The 9,537-nt window shown below is 40.0% G+C and overlaps 1 protein-coding gene across 3 annotated transcripts in view; it reads left to right on the forward strand.

Moving 5' to 3' along the window:
* LOC145987750 (palmitoyltransferase ZDHHC3) overlaps nucleotides 1-9,537 on the forward strand; it is a 150,134-nt gene that overhangs the window by 83,623 nt on the left and 56,974 nt on the right. The gene's annotated exons all lie outside the window — the stretch shown is intronic.

Below are 9,537 nucleotides of genomic sequence, written 5' to 3' on the forward strand. Positions count from 1 at the left end.
TATGTACGTGTGCAATGCTGCCATTGAGGGACTATTTGCAGTACCAATGAACAGCAAAAGTTCTGACGAACCCCACCCAACCGCAATTTAAACTGAATCAATCAATGAGGCCTTTGCCCATAACAATACCGAAGTTTTCTCCTTCCGCTTTCTTTTCACGTAACAATGTTCGCAGTGGAAAGCGGAAGCGGTGGTTCTGTCTTTCACAGATGGAGGGCGAAGGCTAACGGAACATTGGAGAGAAGACCTTATTTCACCTCGCACGCTCGTCCAAGACATTGATACTTTCTCGACCTAAATAATGCGCGGGTGTTATATAACCTACCCCGAGGAGATGGGCTTTCACCAGAACTCAGTCGCGAACGTAAAGTACGAAGCTCCTAACTTGCAGTGTCGTTAATTGGTTGTTTCTTATTCTTTTTGTGACAGGAAAAAGATATGGGGGAGGGGAACAATATTGAGATGGACTTGAAGGAAGTTAGGAAAGTTGCATTGATCTTGCCAACGACTTAACGTTGTCTAGCAATCAGAGTCTGTTAGTTCCAAGGACATATTTACGGATGGGGTCCAGGGCGTTCGGATCCTCTCCTCTCCGCCGTCTTCCCTACTCTGTTGGACAAGGCGAATCCTTGGGATTCTTCACTGGGAAGAAAGGTTCCGCTATTCTTCAAATTGATTTGTAATTGTGTTCATCATAAGAACTGCTCCAACTATTGTGGTATGTTCACAAATGATTGTGCATCTACGTATTTACGCACACACGTTTACTTCGTTAAAATAAAATGTTATTACTACGGCTCGGAAGTTGAAGACTTGTAAATTGTCAAAAAAATACCTATAAAAGACCTAAAATATCAAAACAAGATCCTAAAAACGGAAAAAAAGGACGTAAAAATGTGATCCAAATTAATTAATAACTTCAGTTTTAATTACATATTTAATGAATAAAAAAAGGTACAAAATTCTGGTGGTATGGAACACACAGTGCGAAAAAACTATATGAATGAAATGCATATTCTTTCAGTCCAAAAATGTTTTTCTCTCGTTTCAGTTTTTTTTATTTCTTTACTACAGAAAGATGTTTAAGAGGTGATGAACTGATGATTTGAATTGAGAATGGGCAGTAAAAACGTAGTCGAAAGAAGATGAAGTTGAAAAAGAAAAGCCGTTAAGACCTAAAAAGGCTAAAAAAGGACCAATAAGCCAAAAATCGCCGAAAAAGGCAAAAAAGGACAAATGAAACCCACCTTTTTCTGGCCTACAATGACCCAAAATGAACATATATTATGTTGGGCCTCGTCTTCGGACACTAGGGAAAATAAGGATTTTTCCTCAACTTCCGAGCCATAGTTACTTTAATTCTCTCTCTTACAATAAGGTGCCGGTAAGGCTTACCGTTGCATATCGTCAGAAAAAAAGCACTGGTTATTTTGGAGAGAATTGAGATGGTATGCGAGGCATGCCACCGTACAAGACCTGCAAATGTGATCACATTAGAATAGAAGAAAGGAGACATATATTTGCGATAAGAGTTCCATTTATATTGAACTTATGTATTGTTGGGAAAAGGAACTCAAGTTTCAAATAGGAACAGCAAGTGTTGTGAAAAAGAAAATTACCGCCGGAACACTGTTAAATTCCTTGTTTGTGACCGCAACATTGTTCACGAGAGTACAGGCACCCTGATTTTTTGTGCTGAAGCTGAGACACCAAATTTGAATGTGTGTCGCCTCCGTGTTCTTGAAGAAATATGGAAAGAACAGGACAGATCGTGTCAAGGAATACTGTCGCAGTTAGCACATTCCCATTTGTGTGAAACAAATCTGTAGCTGAAATATATATATGAGTAAATAAAGACCTGCAGATACTATTATCTTTACTTCCTGAAAACCTCTCCCACAGAAGGAACGTTTGAAGATATTGCAAACAAGTTTCATGCCAATTCTTTGTCGGTTGAAATAGTATTGCGTGCGGCTTCTATCCAAGTAGTAGCCTATTATATAAATTATGTACTGTACGTAAAAATCAGCTAACAGCACCGATAAGTCACGAGTCTTCCGAAAAGAGCTTCTCTTGTTTGGAATTAATCAAGACGTATTTGAGAACAACAGCCGCGATGATCCAGTCGATAGGACATCAGACTGCTACGCAGGAGACCCTGGTTCAATTCCCTGGGTAGGTGATTTATGGATGGAATTCTTCCGGCCTTGTCCTGTCCTTTGCGCAGCTTCAAAATAAATGGGCATCTGGAAGCAACCTTGGGGTTAAAAGTGACTGGAGCATGCAGCTGATCACACCGATGGCTGATTGAGAATGTGTAGGGTTCTATCTCTACACCCACTATGTACTGCCTTCATGGGACGGTGCAATGTGCACTATGCCTTTAGCTATTTGAGAAGTAATTGTCATTAAAAAAAAAAAAATCACCTCACATCAATAGAAAGTGTTGTGGTGTCCAAATTCGACTTCCATGACGTGATTGAAGACTTGGCTACCCAAAAGGCGCGAGATAAATTTTATATGAAAGATAAGCTGGATGGTTTTCTCTTTATTGTATTTATGTGTTCCCAAAAGGAATTACCTCTACCCAGTGACGACGCCAGAGGGGCGGCAGGGGGCACCGGCGTCCCCCAGTCAGGCACTTCGTCCCCCCGTCCGCTCCCCTTCTAAATGAAGTTAATGAAATATCGAATATTAAGAGAGTTCATTTCTAAGAGTATGACGATTTTCACTATTTCTAGGTGGTGTATTCTGCATGATATCACATTTCATTGACTAAGAAATATTAATTTCTTTTAGCATATATATTATATATACACAGAGCATTCCCTAACATTCGCTACGAGACTCGGCGGCAAGCTGCTCGGCATCAGCGCTTGTCTTTTACGGTGAACGGGTCAGCGACAGTCGCTAGAGTCTGCTATTAAAATTACAGTTTTCATATTGTGTACTAACCTTGACTACAGAAGGTGTTGAAAATAATGTCCCTCTGCTGGAACACATTCCTGGTATCTCCGAAGGAAATTGGCATTTACACGTGCAAGTTCGTCTACTGTAATTTCCCCAATTTTTCGTACAATACTCTCTTTTAACTCACGGATGGTGTGCGGATTGTCTTTGTATACTTTATTTCCCCATTTTTCTTTCCACTTTAATTCAGAACTGAGCCTGTTACTGTAAACTTTTTTACGAGGTTTAATATAAGCGACTGTCGCGGACCCGTTCAACGGGAAAGACAAGCGCTGATGCCGGGCCGCTTGCCGCCGATTCTCGTAGCGAATGTCAGGGAATGCTCTGTGTGTGTGTGTGTATATATATATATATATATATATATATATATAATGTGTGTGTGTGTGTGTGTGTGTGTGTTTGTTTGTTTGTTTGTTTGTTTTTGTGACTTTCGTTCAAGATTCGAGCGCCGACCTGGTCGTAGGTCATTTCTCATTCATTTATATCCTGCAATCGTCACGATTAACCTAAGTTTTAACCAGTTTTAAGAACTGAAAAAAAAGCGTTGAATGTGGATGTTTTTAAAACATCACGAACGTTCTGAGGACCACAAAACATCATCTGTAATACGGGCAAATTATTCTAATCGTGGATCGTTAGCGACAACGCTAATTAGTAAAAGACATTCAAAGGTGATTCAAGATTTGGTTGGTTGGTTGATTTGGTGTTTTTAGTCCACTTTATGCACATTAAGGCTAATCGGGGCTGAACCTACAGTTTAAAGTCCACCGGGTAACCCGGGACCAAAAAGTGATCCAAGAAAGCCGACACTACATGTCAGTTGTTGTGGATGCATCGCAGTTTCTTACTATTCAGGGACTTCATTTTCGAGATGTGTCTGAGGCAAACCTTACTACCAAAGGGAATTTCTTCGATACTCTTGAAGTTAATTTCAAAATGAGGGGATATTATTCGGAAATGTATTGAACTTGAACCATAAAATGCAAATTACATTCAAAATAATATTCAAAACAAATTAATATGCTTAATGTCCACACTTATTGTCAGCAAAATAAGCCAGGAAGTGGAAGAGGCGAAAATATTCGCACTGATGTTAGATGAAACAAAATACATACATTGCGAGATAGGAACAAGAAAGATATTTGTATCGCGGGCAGGTAAAAGAACGCTTTTTAGGATTTGCCACTCTTCAATCATTAGAATCGCTTTTTCTCGTACACATCAAAATCGAAGAACTCCTTTCCGAGAACTCCATAGGTGCATGTAATTGTGTAGCACAAACATACGTTGGAGTGGTAGAGTGAGAGATGCACCAGGGTCAGAATATTTCTTGAATTATGAGATAACTGTAACATTTTTCAGATTTTTTTCCTGTGATAACATTTCCCTGAAAGATGAAACGCAGATTTTGCCCAAAACTCTTCAGCGTTACGAAGATGGAACGAAAGTACTCCACTTAATGGATTTAGATTTCTTCGAAATCCTAGGAAAGTATAAATTGGCATTTCACAAGGCTCACACTCTAGTTGTATTCTCTCGAATGCAGCATGTGAAAGAACCTTTTCGTGTTTGAAACCTTTCTTGCTCGAAACAGAATGCTGGATGTCAGCTGCTTCATTTGGCTGTCCTTGCTATTGAGAAGAAATGTCAAGTCCTGGACGTACCGAAGGTGGGCAATGTGTTCTCCAAAGCACATACAGCAGAATTCTGCAGGAGAATTGCACTTCACCAACTGACTTTCGTTGTTTCTAATACTTAAGAAGTATTAATTTCTTCCAACGTCGTTTATTTTGCAAGAAAATTAAACTCTTCGAAAAAAAATTCTATTATACTATTATATTTCTATTATACTATTAAATATACTATTATCTTATAACTTGAATAATTATATCAGTAGTTTCATTTCAAGATAGACGATGAATTATAAATAATGTCTTCCAATACTGAAATAGGCCACTAGAAACAACGCAACTTGCGGCAGTTCCCACGAATAAAAAAAAGAATTAATGCCTTTATTAAAGCGAATCATATGGAGATAAACTCGTAATCAAGAAGTAAATTTAGGCAGTAAACGTCCACTCTGAATAAAGGACAATCACAAAACACCATACATGAATATAGCTGATAATAATAATATAGTATTATTATATATTTATATATAGTGTTTTAGGGAGTTTCAATGTGACTGCTTCCAACAATATTTGTCGCCCCCCTCCCCCCAGTTACTTTTCCCTGGCGCCGTCACTGCCTCTATAGATCGACCACAAGGAAAAAAACCTTGGGACAAGAAGTCCCCGCGCAGCTTTCCCTTCTTCCCTCCACCTCTGGCCATAAGGAAGCATGGTCAACTCTCCCCCTCCCCTACTCGCGGGGGTACGGTGCACAGGACTCGCGGGTCTGCGCAGGTTGTTTTGCTCGTGGTTCCACTATACCATCTGCATCATCTGAAATATTATTCCTCTTATAATACAAGTGTGTAAAGATTTAAGTGACAAACATGACATTTCTGTACGTACGTGGATATACACACACACAGGGCGTTGCTCTTGGTCTGGTCTTAAGAGACCTTCTTTTCCGCTCCCATGTTTACAACCACGGCAGGGTTTCTGTGACGTCATCGAGATGAAACTTCTGAGAGTGTCTGCTATTTCCAGCACTGTTTTGGTTTGAGTTGCTGTTTTAAGTCCACTTTATGCACAGTAAGGCTAATCGGGACTGGACCTACAGTTTAAAGTGGGATCCGAACCACTTGTGCCTCCACCGGGTATCGAACCCAGGACCCCTCGATTACAAGGCAATGACGCTACCACTGCGCCATGGGGGAGGCCCCTTTCCAGCACTGTAAAGCATGCAACGCTCTTGTTTTTAGAGAAAGAACACATATTGAAGGGCATCACAACACATCTTACAGAGAATACATGAAAGTAATGGTGCATAGAAAAAATGATAAGTAAGCAAAAGCATAAGTTTACCCATGGTTAGTGCTGAAAGGAACTACAAAAAGACCAGTTCTGGATCCATTTCTCCTTTTAATCTCTTGGATCCTGCAGTTCAAATATCGACTTCGGGTGAAAAAAAGAAAATTCTTGCCTTACAAAACACGAAGTACTTCCTGTTGTTTCGTTTTTACTTTGTTTACAAATGACAAGACTGATCCAGATTTCTGTTCTCGAGGTGACACACATACTTACTGAGACAGAACCTTTTTCCTACCACATCTTACCTTCACACTATGGATGGCCAAAAGTATCAGGATTCTGGAAAATTTATAATCACGATTCGGAAATTTTACTACCTGGATTTCGGAGAGAGAGGTTTAATATTTTTTCCATTTTTCAGATTACCTGAAATTTTGTATTTTCGATAGCAGGGGTGCCCATCCCACCCAAGGCCAATGGTGCATCCCCCCAAAATCATGTCATGCACCCCCCAAATCATATCTTTCGCACCCTCAAACTTTAGTAACGAAAGTAACTTTTTTTCTTAGCTTTACTGAACACTATACTTGATCTGTCCCTCCTCCCTAAACAGGGGGCCCATCACTCAAGACCACCCCTAAAATCGTTTATCATAATCGAGAATATTGCTTGTCTTGTAAAGCGCCAAACACACATCCCAGCAACACATGATTGCGAGCGAAGCGAGCAAGAAAATTTTTACATCCATTTCTTTGCAGGCTTTCAAGAATATTAATTTAATAGGATGTCAATATTGTCTTAGTGTTTTCCAGCTTCTCCTTTGGCACGTTCGGGGTCGAAAACGTGTGGATACCATATCGCAAAATACAGTCTCCAAAATTTAATGTTCAAACTCTCTCTCCTCTACAAAAATCCCTTGACAATCTAAGATTTAACACTTCATCAATATCTTTCTCTCTCTCCCTTTAAATTTAATACTCAATTAATTTTATACTTACTGTTGATATTGAAGAGTAGATATTGCCTCCAAAAAATTAATTCTCGGTCTCCACACCAGAATTTCAGCAACAGTCTATGACAATAGCAATGCAGAAGAATTTGATATCCCCTCAATTTAATGCTATATTCCCCTCCCCCTCAATCCTCCCCATAATCTAAGACCTAGAGTTGGATACTGTCCCCCAAAAATTTAATTCAGAATCCCCCCCCCCAGAACCCACATGTCAATTAAGGCCTAATATGTAAAAGTTGGATATATCCCTCGCACCCCACCTTCAATAATACCCTTAACACTTTCTTTTCTTCATCTAATGGATTAAATTTGGTGCATTTAAGGTATATTTTGGAAAAAGATGCAAATGTTGAATTTTATATTATTTGAAGGAGAAAAAATCCCCCCCCAAAATCTCGATGGTGCAACTTGCACCATAATCAGCCCCTGTGGGCACCCCTGTTCGATAGGATTTACTCTCTTAATACACTAGACTCTCGCTAATCCGGCCATTCCTTGCACATATGGGTGCCGGATTATTGAGAGGGTCGGAAATTACGTACTACTATGTAGTTTAAACACATAGGGACTATACAGGCTGTACTTTACGTGTTTCCTTTTAGAAGCCATAGTATGTACTGAACTTTACCGTAAGAAAGTCACAATTTCAAATACTGTACGTATGTATAGCATTGTTTAACATTTTTAACTAACAACATTGTTGAACACGATAATTCATTGTTGTGTGCGTCATTTCTGCTTGAGTGACTAGAGCTGGATGTGGGCCGGACTACTGAGAGGGTGGACTATTGAGGGCCGGATTAGTGAGTCTAGTGTATTTCGGAACTTCTCATCTGACGGAAATGTATGGCAACGAACTCAGAATCTTTCGTTTTCTTTGAGGCAGTGTGGACATGCGCTTACAGTACTGTGAGATATTATCATCACTCAGTAGAATATGAATCGTACAACAGAATGCATGACCTGGCATTGTAACATGGAGAAATAAACCCCCGTTTAAAGATTGACGCTGATGTTTGGCAAGTCTTGTGATGACTACGTAAAAATGTCACGCTTCGCCACTGGCAATAAATATCTATATTTACTATCTATAAATGTATTACACAAGGAAGAGTCAAATGAAAATTTTTAAATTGTTTTTGTTTCTTGTCTAGTAATTTCCGTATGTAGGGTTGCACGAGTTACTGCATTTTATCACAGACCTATTGCTCATCTACTTACATTTTCACCTATGCCACTGCATTTCCACCAATCTGCCTGCAAACTGAGGCCATTGTCAAACTTTCTCCTCCATTAGTACACTTGCTGGTGTGGTAAGCATGCACACATATATTGAATTTTCATTTCCCAAGAAATTTCTCAGCTCTGAAGTTTTAGGCTGACAGAGGGCAAGAAACCACTCCTCTTCAATGGTACAAGTGTGTAGAGGAGGCGCCATCTTTAATATGACAAAAATGCAGAAGCGTGCGGTAAAGGAAGGCGGGGCAAGCCCTGCTTGCGTTGTTTATTTGAAAACAATTTCGATATCTTAAGTTCATGTTTTTCAGAGCCTTTATACACCTTGGAATGTAATTTATCTAGTTTAACATATTTACATATGCAGACTTTTCAATTCCCATTTTCCTGTCGTATTGGCTGCACCCTATACGAGGCTCAGCAACGTGGCACAGCTGTCCGCGCTAGAAGGAAGAGGACTGCTCGCCTTTCTCTCCACTTTTCGAGTGACTTATGCAGTTCTTGCATGGCCACTGTCCTTCTTCCTTCATGAAAATAAAAAGGTCGACGGCAAGCAACCCCCCGCATGCTTCGTCTTTGGGATGGATATTGGAAACACCTCGTCTGCGCTGGCCACAAGTGTTGCTAACTTCCAGAATTTTCTATACACAACCTAACTTGGAACGATTATTCAATATTCATGTGTGAAACTTAACAGTAATGAAGAAATTAGCTTATGAAGATAGTCAATGAGTACCGGTCGTATGGTATTTATAAAATATAAAATCACCAGCCATTACTTGAGGCGGTCAGGGGCGTGATGCTGATCACATCACCCCCACTCACGACCGGATCAAGAAAGTGTGGGGCGTTGCCCCCACACCCCCTATACGCCTTCATGGCGTAGTGCTATGCACAGGGGAGCACTTTACCTTTTACCAGCCATTACTTGGACATATCAGTTATGTGGCCGGTAACTCCGAAATATAGAGGGTATGTAACACTGCAAATAGGGTGAGGAAGAGAGAGGGTGCATTTGGAAGCGTGGGAGCTGTGGATACGTCTTTTCTTTACTGTGGCCATCGTCCTGTGTTACTCTGTTCTTTTTTGTGGTGTTTTTTTCCCTGTCTTGTGTAAAAATATGGTCTACATTGAAAATAATCACCAGGATTAAAAAACGAGACGAGCCATCAATTTGGAGTGGTGCATGTAAGGACTCGATTAGGGATTTTCTTCAAAAACTATTCTGGTCAAGAACTTGTACCGAAAAGTTGGAGGTGGTGAATCATGGGGGACCGTGTCCTGTACTATGCATAATCAAAACAAGTAAGAAAAACGGAAAGTTTTCATTGAGCAATTAAAAGTGTCTCAGTAAAAAAAATGTCCACTTTATGCACAGAAAGGCTAATTGGGACATTACAA

The sequence above is a fragment of the Lepisma saccharinum genome, chromosome 5, assembly GCF_977018435.1.
Source record: "Lepisma saccharinum chromosome 5, izLepSacc3.1, whole genome shotgun sequence".
NCBI lineage: Eukaryota > Metazoa > Arthropoda > Insecta > Zygentoma > Lepismatidae > Lepisma > Lepisma saccharinum.